Here is a 12,407-nt window from a genome sequence, read left to right on the forward strand (position 1 = left end):
AACGTGCTTGAGGGTGGCAATATTTTTCATTAAAGGCATTTTCGATCGCAGTCAAACAGGGCAGTATCCATCAAGTCATCTGCAACACCCTCAACCTTTCTTCGTACGGGCCACCAACACGAACAATATGGCCATGACCTTACAGCCAACCCGAACGCTGCTGCTATGTCCACCAGATGGGTGTGACATGCAACACAAAAGACGTAGAGACTGCTCAACAAGAAGTTTGTCCTAGGCCTAAGTCACACGTGCCCTACATATCTCTAATGAGGTGATCGAAGCTTGAGGGCGTTTTGAGACGCGACAAAAGTTGCGATTGTTGAGGAATGGCATGCTCGAGTGCACGACCTACAATGAGCAAGCCATTGCTAAAACAAGTGCCCTCCACTCAAGTGCCCTTCAAGTGTGTCAAAGGTGGGGAACAATTCCACAACACCATCTCGCAATCTCAAGTATCTATCTTTTGAAAGGAAGATAAGATTGCTTGATATATTCTTTACATGCTCTTGGTTGAGGAATTTAGCATCTTCGAAAAGAAATTGATTTACTGAGAAGTCTACAAATTCAAAGTGACATCCTTGGCCGGTTCTATAGCCAACAAAGGTACTAAGAAGTTATGAGGATGTTAGAAGGGAGGAAGCCAGAGACGAAGAGATCTAGTAACATTATCAAAGGAAATTGCATGCATGAGCAGCCTTCAAAAATTAAAATATGAAGGAGATGGAGGTGTATGATTAAATATATTCCTAATGGCTAAAAAAATTAAAAGATGCTCCTAATTCAAAGATTCCACTCAAAAACAAGAAAAACGATGCGTTAATCTATAGCACGTAACGACAAGCAATGATAAAGCACATAGATTTGCAACAATATTACCTAAGAAAGATGAATACAACATTGTGTGAGAGAGAGAGGAAGAGAGAGAGAGAGACTAAAGAGAACTTAAAAGAAAACACTAAAGGTAAAATGAAAGAGTAAAGAAACACCTATTTACGTGGACACAGAATTTTCATCTTCATTTGTCTTTTCATTTCCTAAACTCAACCTTCACTTATGCACTTAATATGTTTTGAAAGAATTTCATCTTCATTTGTCTTTTCATTTCCTAAACTCAACCTTCACTTATGCACTTAATATGTTTTGAAAGAATTTTTATCTTTATGAGTAGATTGGGGAGACTTTTCATCTTTATTTGTCTTTTGACTTTCCACCTTCGTTTGTCTTTTCATTTCCTAAACTCACCCTTTACTTATGCACTTAATATGTTTTGAAAGAATTTTTATTTTTCTGAGATTGGGGAGACCTAATGGTATTTTTTAAAAAAGTAAAAAAACTCAAAGATTCAAAAAATTTAAAAAAAAACCCTAGGTTTAGTGTAATCCCACCTACAAATGGTGAGATTACAGGAACCCGACATAGCGGAGTCCTACTAATATGATTTCACGACTTTACATAACGCAAAGAAACTCTACCTATATAGTGCAAGGAAATTCTAAAGAGAAGGAAATGTTAAAAGAAAGATAATGGAGAAGAAATACATTTCATCACTTTTTTTGCTTTCTAAAAGAAACCTTAGTGTTGTGTTGGATTAGGGAGACTTTCATTGTTTTCAGCATGGTGGAGACTTATTTTAAATGTTTATTTCACTTTCATTTCATATCCTTACACGTCTTTACTTTTTTGTATTCTATTGATTTAGAATGTTAAAGTGAAACTTCACTTGCATAATTCTAATAAATTCTATGGATGCACACACACACACATATTAATGAGTTTTTTTAAATTTCACATTTCATTTCACAGCCTCACATGGCTTGACTTTTCTTATATTCTATAACTTAATTCTAGTCAATATTCAGGAAATTCTTTTTTATTAAGCGGCCGTCAACTGAGTTTGCTTTCCACAAAGAAGCAAACCGGAAATACTAGCATAAATATAAAATTTGCAAGGTTTTTGAACTATTTTCTCATATATCTTACCAGTTTTTATTCCCTTTACCATGGTTTGCAACCAGGGAGTTTCCATTTTCAACCGGCTCAAGGCTAAGCTGAGGAAATCCTTTCTTGAACACTGATTCTACTTAAACTCAACCTAATGATTTTATCACGTTCTAATTATTTTAAAAAGCCATCGTCATTCTTTCACTTGTTTGTTTTGGCAAAGCTCACAATGGTGAGTGAATTATATTGACAACCACAAAAATTTACATTCGTACCATGCTCATGCCAAGCCATGGCAACTCTTAGATGTCATTGATACATTGGCAGCTAATTGGAGAACTTCACCACTTATTTTATATAGAGATGAAAAGTCTTTTCTTTCCATTGTATGGGCTTTTTGTTTTTTTGAAATGTTTTGAAATGATTCTTATTTTTTTGAGATTGGGGGTCCTATTAACAAGATGAGCATAGTTTTCATTGTCCTTACATATCAAAAAGTACATATTTATGATGAAGTGTTCAATGTTTGCATACTTGCTAACATTCACCTAACATACTAATGTGTCTCAGCTTAATATTGTGCCGTTTTCAATTTCAAAAAATGTCCATTGAGGGCAAGGGGAAAAAGAGAAATTTCGTCCCAAAATAGAGAAAAATAGTGTAAAAGCATGAAAAATATATCTAATTTTTAAATTTTCCTCTTGGCAAATTCAAGAAAACAAAGTTTGTATGTTAGCAAAATTGTTTTTTTTCGAATACTTTAATGGAGAGATTAGAGAGAGAGAGAGAGAGAGAGAGAGAGAGAGAGATGCACATGCGCGCGTGTACACACACACACACACTCACTCACTCATTTTCGTATTGTTGCTAGCTTAGTTGGTAAGGGTGGAGCTCTATATGGCGGACGTGCAGAGTTTGAGCAGCAATCGCGGACGCAAGGGGAACCCTAATTTTTTGCTCGATCTCGTTTGATCAACGATCGATCAACTCTGTGTTGTCAATCCCTTGACTCCTCCCGTGGCATTTATAGACGAGACTCACCTCCCACGTCGAGCTTCCTACCCTTCAAAAGGGTGGTTCAAGATTTGCACCCGTACCTGCGGTTTCTACAATTCTCGTTTAGGCCTTGTAACTAGTCGAACAAGCATATGCAAGTGCATTCAACAACGATCCTTTAAAAAAAAACAGTACATTTATCGTTGCCTCACTACCGACGTTGCCTGATGCCGCCTTCGCCTCTCCGCACACGATGCCATATGCTTGCCTCCCCCCTTAGTTGCCACCTACTATTGATTTCCCCTTTCGTTTTGACTTTTGCGCATCTGCCAAGGTTCACCTCTGACTTTGTGTTTCAAAAATCCTAGCACCTACTACTACTTGCTTTGTCTACATATTTACGGACTCCCTCTTTTGATGTTGTTAAAAAACCTTATCAGAAGAGCATTCAACCTAATTTAATTCTGCATTCAACCTAATTTAATTCTATAGCAGCTTTTTTCAATGATACTATTTTTGTTTAAGTCATTCTATTTACCACGCTCACATAGGGTAAAACCCCCAACTTAAGGCCACCTAAGGGGCTTCGCAAATTGCAACCAGCATACTCCACCATTTTCAGGTTGGATGAGCACAATTTCGCTCATGAACGGTGCTTCCACAGCGACGCGCAACGTCGTCAAAGATTTTATGTATAACAAAAATGGACGTGAGTGGCAAGCCACACAAGGGGGTTATTATGGGACATAGCAACCAACAAGGCTTGAATCCAAATCCAACAGGAGTGATTTCAAGTTGAGTTGAACTAACCACCTCACCACAAGGCCACTTGTGACGGTAACTTGGACCTTTACAATTCCACAAGGCCACTTGTGACGGTAACTTGGACCTTTACAATTTTAAACTTGGGGAGTCCAAGGTCCCATTAAAGGGCCGGTTTTTATTGGCCCCTTTACCCTATATGCGTTAGGGCTCTGTTCTCACTTATCACCGTGTCTGCAGCACCTCCCACCCTCGTTGCATCCGTGCCTTTGGAGAGTGCCAGCCTACCCTCGTTCCCCAGCCTTGCTTGCAGCCCCATCCTCAGGCCTCCGTCATCCTCCCTTTGTGCCCTGCACCCTACATCCGCTTGGCCTGCACCCTCCTCGCTTGCTCCCGATTTACTATGTTGCTATGCAAGCTTCACCCTTGCTCTATCAGCACCACTGTCAAGCACGACTATTTCTCCAACAGTGCCTGAGCAGCAATCTCACCGCGTATTATCGGACCATGTGATCGCTTGGGGCACTCCCTATGGCACAGAACCGTGATGAGCCTCACGTCAAAACACGACAGGGTCGCGCTGACCAACCTCTGGTCTTTCCATTTATCGTCGCAGACATGTGTGTGTGTGTGTGTGTATGTATGTGAGAGAGAGAGAGAGAGAGAGAGAGAGAGAGAGAGCCCTGGCAAATCTCCACCTTGCAGGTCCTCGCCCTCCTGTGCGGTCGCATGGCCCTCCCCCATCGCGTGACACCTGCCCCCTCCTTTGTCGCCATTCTCTCCACCTCAGGATTTGCACACGTCGCAGTAATCACAGCTTGAGGATTTCCCCAATGACACTTTGGATCACAAGTGTAAATAACTCTTTGTTTTAGTCTTTTTTTTTAAAAAAACACGAGGAAAAATGCCGCTTATTGAGACTATAATGACAATGCTATGTGAACTACCTCGCCATTGAGCGACCTTGCATGCACCCTCGTCGCCTAGCTCTGTAGCATTTGCATCCATCATTTGGCATCTTCAACAGTGGGACTACGCAAGGAGAGAGAGAGAGAGAGAGAGAGAGAGAGAGAGAAGTGGGAGGAATGCATTTCTCGCAATCGAAGAAAATAAGGGTTTTAGGGTGAAAATTTGAAGCTTTTGCCGGTATTTACTCCGAAACTTGTGTAAATTTTTGGGTATTCTTTAAGGAAATCTCAAAATCTAACTAGAAATTTATAATTTTAGTCGGTTAAAATGCATTGCATCATGGCCTCAGCCTTGGACGACAGATGGCGACTTTCGTGGCCCCTTGATCTATCGTCTACCACCCGGCATCTCCCGCTCACTTCCTGACCATGATGGTTCATACGTCTTTGCACCTACCTCATGCATCTCCTGCCATGTGTAATCTGCCCCTGGTTGCCTCGTGCTCGGAGCTTCGTCCCCCACGTGCAGAAACCACCCCCCCCCCCCCCCCCCCCCCCCCCCCCCTTCTTTTCCCCTTTACTTTGCTTTACCTTAGAGAAGGATCTTGGTTGATTCCCCTTAATGAGACATGGGTGCTCCCCTACTTGCTCGATCCTACTCATAAATATGCCCTTCTGACTCTGTTGCACTAGGCGATCGAACGCACCACCAACCACGTCCATAAGGCCTTCGCCTTGAGCCAGTCCGCCACAATTGATGTTGGTCAAATATGCAAACCCCTGCATAAAAAAAAACTTGGTTTGCCTACCCTCCCGCATGCGTGCCACATTGTTGAGCACTTGTCCACCCCCACTTGCCTCCCTTAGGTCGTGTGACAGCTCCACCTGCCTCCCTTAGGTCGTGCGAAAGCTGGAAATTTTGGCCTTCCATTTAACTCTTCAAAGGAACTTTCCTTTTAAAATAAGTGGAAATGAGATACTTTGGCACACTTATTTGCTCTTTTAACTAACAACTAGTATGTGACCCGCGCATTGCCGCGGCTACATATGCGTCAATTGAAGCAATGTTCTCCTTCCGAGGGCAAATGTGGGCAAATGTCTATGATTCTCATGTGAGCTTTTATAGCTCTTTAATACACTTGTGCATTAACCACCACTATAACTACTTTCTAGATGATAATGTATGATAACACACAAGGTCTAAGTGCCCTCCACATTCACATCAACCAATCACAAATCTATCTTTTGGATCAACACTATGTCTACCTTTTCGAGTGTAAGATCAAACATTAATGAAGTATAGTTACTCTCCACATTCTTGTGAATTGACCAAGGACAAATATCCTTCGTTGATCATGCCAAGCTCCAACATACTCCTCCTAATCATGGAAAGTGTATCCCCCTCTCCCATCTTTCTCTTTATGTGTGTGTGTGTGTGTGTGTGTGTGTGTATTTAAGTTCAAGAATTATCAGGTCAATTTGAGGTCTCTTGGGAATGAATTAAGTAATGGGATCCCTTCGCATGATGTCTTGTCTTAACATCCTATGTTTCTCTCTAAGGAGGCAACGAATTTGCGATTAGGCTAGAGATGTAGGCTATGTCTCCCTCACACAATTGATATCGGACCCTGGTGAGTGGTAGTGGCCCTCTAAATAGACCAATAGAGAGCTGGTATCTTTCTTTGGATATAATGTTTGCATTGAACGATGAACTCTTTAGATGCATTAGCATCCCCTCTCACCATCCTTACCAAGCAAGGCATTGGTCATGATAACAACTCTCCCATGCTTCTCTCGTGTAGTTTTGGTCTTGCATTTGGGGCATCACAATCAACTAAATCATCAATTGCTATTTGTTGGCACTTAGGATGCATGTACCAGCTGAAGGGGATCGGGGAGCACCACAGACGGAGAGTGAGAGAGAGAAGGAGACACACACACGATGTGGGTGGATATGGGACCCTGGTGAGTGGTAGTGGCCCTCTAAATAGACCAATAGAGAGCTAGTATCTTTCTTTGGGTATAATGTTTGCATTGAACGATGAACTCTTTAGATGCATTAGCATCCCCTCTCACCATCCTTACCAAGCAAGACATTGGTCATGATAACAACTCTCCCATGCTTCTCTCGTGTAGTTTTGGTCTTGCATTTGGGGCATCACAATCAACTAAATCATCAATTGCTATTTGTTGGCACTTAGGATGCATGTACCAGCTGAAGGGGATCGGGGAGCACCACAGACGGAGAGTGAGAGAGAGAAGGAGACACACACACGATGTGGGTGGGGAGACTGTGAAGTGGCAGCTCCCCCTATACAATATACTCACCATAAGTATAGGGTAACAGTGGGTGGGCGCCCATGACCTGGGCGACCGGTCAAGGCACATAGGCCTTAACCCCAACAACCTCCCACTTAAAGGCCAATGTGCCTTTAAGCAAGATCTACTAGTGTACAACTAATAGAAGGTGAGATATTCTCTCAACCTATGCCCACTGACTCTCGATGAGCTAGTGCATCCGGCTCTACTGATAGACAAACATCCCGCTGCGGAAGCCACACAGAGCTAGCTCCAAGCTCTGCAAATAGTCTACAAGAGCTCATGCACTCCTGCAAGTATCGGTCCAATACCTGCAAACCTCCCCTATGCTCTATGCCGAGATCAGTCATCGAACAACTAATCAACCTTGCTGCAAATGCTCCCACTGCAGCTGCTATGTCGGGCCTCGAGATTAGCATCTCGTACATGAGGACACCGAACGTTGATGCAACCCTGGCAACCTCTGCCACCTCCAACTCAGAACTCAAGTCATGGTAATCCTGTCCCCTATCATAGAGACCATGGCACTCTAACTCCGAGCTCTGGAGTGACTCCTCGTGTCCACCACATATCACATGTGTACCAAGAGTATCCATCTGTCCTGAATCTGCATCAAGCTCTGGCATAGGCATATCAAGAAATGACTCCACAATAGCCAACATCTCAGCATCCATGTGAGTCATCTCTGTCATCACCTCTGATGACTCATCCTTCTGTGACTCACTAGAGCTGTCCCGCTCTACCTGTGCATCCGTTGACGAAACCTGCACAACAAGGTCACTGCTCTGCACTCCATGCAAAGCATCCTGCAACCCACAAGCAAAAGAGACTCGCCTGCTCTCTCGCTCTCTACCTGGCTGCATGATCATAGAGACAGCACCGTCTCTCGCTTGATCCACATGCAATGGGTAACCTGTACCACTCTTGGCACCTCTCGCAATCATTAGCGAACCCAAATGCAACACAAAAGATCGCTCAAGCAGCGATACCCAACATCCACTATCCCGTAACTGTCTGACTGAGATCAAATCCCGTCTCAGATCTGGCACATAACGCACATGACGCAGGGTAAATATCATACCACTGGGCAAGGACAAACATATGTCTCCTGCACCCTCAATGTCATACAAAAAACCATCAGCCATGTGCACACAACCAAGTCTCCCACTAGAAAACGTGCTAAACCACTCACGATGCGACGTGACATGGAAAGTAGCATATGAATCTAGTAACCAATGTGAAGACAATGTGCAATCCGATATGCAATCCGTAGACATAAGATCGTCTGAAGACAAGCTAGATGTAAATGTGACATCGTCGTCACAAGCATACTCAGTAACCACCGTACTGATCTCATTAGCATCTATCATGCCCAAATTTGCATCACGCATCTGTCGCCTCCATTGTCTCAAACGCCTGAAACATCGACGCCTAATGTGCCCTCTATGTCCACAATGCCAACATGTCAAGTCTCTATGCCGTCGAGACTTGCGTGTGGGACCAATCTCTCCCATGGACATAGAAGTGGGACTAGACTCCCCTGTAGACATGGATGTCGCGTACATAGCATGTAAACTCTGCCATAAAGCATGAGTTGTAGTCTCCCTCGAGACCTGCCAGTAAACAGACTCAACCAGATGCAAACAAATCGTAGACATGGCTAACTCATCAAGATCGTGCCAATCATCATCACTCATAGACTTGGGCTTTGCCGATAAACCACACAAGGGTTTATCCTGCCCCAAACCCGTCAATGCAACAAGCATATGTTCCTTCCAAGCAACAAAATCTACACCATCAAACTGTGTCAGACCATAACGTTGGAAGTCAAATGAAAAATCAGCCATAATGCTTGCAAAAGAGCAACCAACAATGAGTAGCAAATGTCAACCAAATCAGCCCTAAACTGGCTCGAATCGCATCAACAAAAGTCTGCAAATATGGCTGCAAATCAGCCCCAAAACAGCCCCAAAATTCAGCTCTTAAACAACTGCATAAACAAGTCACAAATGTGTCCCAGATCAGCCTACAACTGAGCCATACATGGACACTTGCAAAGAGGAAACAATGGTTGAAAATTCAGCGCCCAAATAAGACCTCAAACCTGCCTGTAAACTTGTAAACCTGTAGCTGAAACCTGCTGAAAAAACTCAAGCCATTAGTGCTCGAATCCGGCTACCTAGCTAGTAGCCACACAAGCATACATCACAACATTCACTCTTGTGAGTGTGTCAAGATAACTGTACGCCTATCAAACCGTGAGCTAATCACCAAGCCCACACTGTGCGGTAATCACCAAGCATACACGCACAAATCTCCCACCTGCAGAGAACACCGCACGCAAATGCTGAGTGCAACCCGCAATCTCTACCTAGATCGCATAAATGATACGCATAAAACTCCTGGGAAAATTTTGCCAGAGTTTCGTCAGTAAAATGGCCACAAAACCAGTAACCAAACTGACTGCACGCTCAAAACCATGAGCAACCAAAGCGCATCAAACCGCACTCCAAATGCATGCACCAATCTCCACACTTTGCATACATCATTGCAAACACCTGCAAATCTAGTACACAAATATCTGCTCTACCTGTGACTTCCAAAAAACATGCTCGAGGCATACATTGCCGAGCTCAAAATGCAATCACATTAGTCTCCCTGAGCATCAAACCACATAAGACATACATTGTATCCTCCCACCTGTGAGGAAACTTGCAGCAAATATCACTCTCACATCTGAGAGCAAACCATGTGTGGAATCCTCGACACACAATAAACAATTGCTACTGCAGAAAATTCAGCGTTAAAAATTTTAAAATTCTGATATGACGAGCGCGTCCGGAGCATGCCAAAACCCCTAGGTAGACTCCTGGATCACATGTATCCGAGTCCGGGTGTGAAAGCTATGCCAAAAACCTCCGTTTCGACCCAAAAACGCAGCATAAACTGCCAAAAGAGGGCTGAAAAATGCAGCTCCTCAACCGTAGCTCGAATGAGGTTTCTGATGGCTCGAATGGCTTCGAAAGGGGGGTAAAATGGGAGGACACCTGAAGGAAACGCTCTCGGAAAGTTGAATTTGCCGATGCCGAAGTCGAAACCCTGTTTGCACTCTTGAAAGTGCGCGCGCGCGGACGCGATTTCGGGAATGAAACTGGCTCTCCGCTGTCGTCGTGACTGTGCACACACGCGCTCCCTCCGCACCTACGCTCTGATACCAATTAAAGGGGATCGGGGAGCACCACAGACGGAGAGTGAGAGAGAGAAGGAGACACACACATGATGTGGGTGGGGAGACTGTGAAGTGGCAGCTCCCCCTATACAGTATACTCACTATAAGTATAGGGTAACTGTGGGCGGGCGCCCATGACCTAGGCGACCGGTCAAGGCACATAGGCCTTAACCCCAACACCAGCCATGACCCAACATGCCAACATTACACCACATAGTAGTAGAAGAAAAGTACTTTGCCATTGGTATGCACAACTGATTTGGTGAGCAGTGTGTCATTTTCTTCTCAAAGGAAGTATTCATGATGGGTGTGTGACCTAGGGGTGATTGCATGGCTATAGCAACTTTGTCTCTATATGTGGGTAAATTTCAAAGTTTACAGGTTGGATTGCACTCAATCTAGCTAGCATGTACATTTGCATCTACCAAGACTCGTCGCATGGATGTTGAGGTCTCTTGCAATTGACCATAAACAGGTTAGTAATATAAGGCGCATATTGTTTGTTTATGTACATTTGGCACCATTGGCACCTTAAAATGTGATGGCAATGAAAGTAGAAAAGTTCACTCAATGGTTTCTCTTTGTAAGAGTTTTGGACATCATGGTAAAAGAAAGGGCGTGCTACAAAATACACACACACACACACACACACACACATGCATGTTCTTCTTTGAGAGAGCAGATTGTATTCAATCCTTCACATGCTTGCCCTTACCCATATTTTATACCATAGCAGCCATTTGGCTTAGCTCCCACTCCCTTAAATGTGAGACAAAGCATTAAGGCACTACATGGAGGGCAGTCTCTTTTTGTACGCGAATTACATCTGTCATAAAATCTAATATTTAACCAACCCAAATGATTTTCTCATATTAAATTGATCACTTAATGTCGGAGAATAAACGGGAACAAGTGTTAAGATATAGATATGTGCTTATAGATCTATCTCAACACGGGGCCAATAGTAAAGGGGCCCAAATGGGAGATGGTCTATCAAGAGCAAGGCTAACCAATGGAGCATAAGACCTTAGGGTTAGCTTCATTGAAGACCTCCAATAATGTGTGTAAAAGTCCTTTGACCTTAGGTAAGCTAGGGCCGAGCTTGAGGTGGGAACCCGGCCCAAGCTCGAGGTGTTTGTCTTGCTTGAGGTGCTTGTCGTGCTTGAGGTGTTTTTCCTGCTTGAGGTGCTTGATTAAGGTGCTTGAGGTGCTTGACTTACTCCATGCTTGAGGTGCTTGACTTGCCGCTTGATTAAGGTGCTTGAGGTGCCTTGACATGCTTGCCTGAGATGCTTGTGGGAATACCCCCTAGTCCAAGTGCTTTGTCATGCTTGATGACTAAGGTGCTTGAGCTCCTAAAGTCAAAGGCATCCCTACAAGAGGGGGGGCGAGCCCTTTTCCTAGGGATTAGAGAGAGAACACACACTCACACTCACAAGGGAAGCCCCGCTTGAAGAGGCAGCAAGGACACATGTCAGGTCCCTACCCATGTTACCTTCATGTGTTGCTTGAAGCCTATTGGCTAGGCTTCAAAGGGGTCCAATGATAAATTACTTGAATTATCTAATTGTTTTTGAATTTATCAAGTCCTCTCTCTCAAAGGGGAAAGGGGGACACTTGTCCCAAGGCTATCCCTGTTGCTTGTAATGGCTTCTGCTTGTGATTGGCTAGGCCTGGAGGGGTCCAATGAGCTTCAAGAATGAGCTACAAGGGGGGGTCGACCCAAGCAAGCTAGGGGGGTGCTTAGGGGATAAACTCACCCACCCACACTCACAAGCACTCTCATTGTGTGCTATGCAAAGTGGAAGAGCTCCCTCTCCAAGCAAGTAAAGGTTGAGAGCCTACACCAACACTCTTGGCTATGGAGTGCAAATCCAACCAAGAGCCACGCTTCAATGCTTAAGCTTGCCATCTCCTTCTTCTTCATTACTATGCTATTATGTATGCTAGCAACAAGAGTATGATAAGTGAGGAACTAATTCTTTCTCCTACGAAATGTTTCTTCTTCCTCTTCCCTACCCTCATTCCCTGCTAGCTCTCTCCACCTTCGAAGGTGTTTGAGGTCTTGGGACTGAGGCTTGGGATAGTTAAATCTTTCTTCAAGTTTATGTTATGTTGGTGATGCATGAAGCTTTCCATCTTCATTGCTTCACCTAGGTCACAAGGAACACAAAGAATGTATTGTAACAAGTCTCTCTTTATGGGAGAAATCATAATACAAATGCCTATTGGAGGGGGGACCGGCTCCACAT

The sequence above is a fragment of the Adiantum capillus-veneris genome, chromosome 13, assembly GCF_014529385.1.
Source record: "Adiantum capillus-veneris isolate H3 chromosome 13, ASM1452938v2, whole genome shotgun sequence".
NCBI classification, from domain to species: domain Eukaryota; kingdom Viridiplantae; phylum Streptophyta; class Polypodiopsida; order Polypodiales; family Pteridaceae; genus Adiantum; species Adiantum capillus-veneris.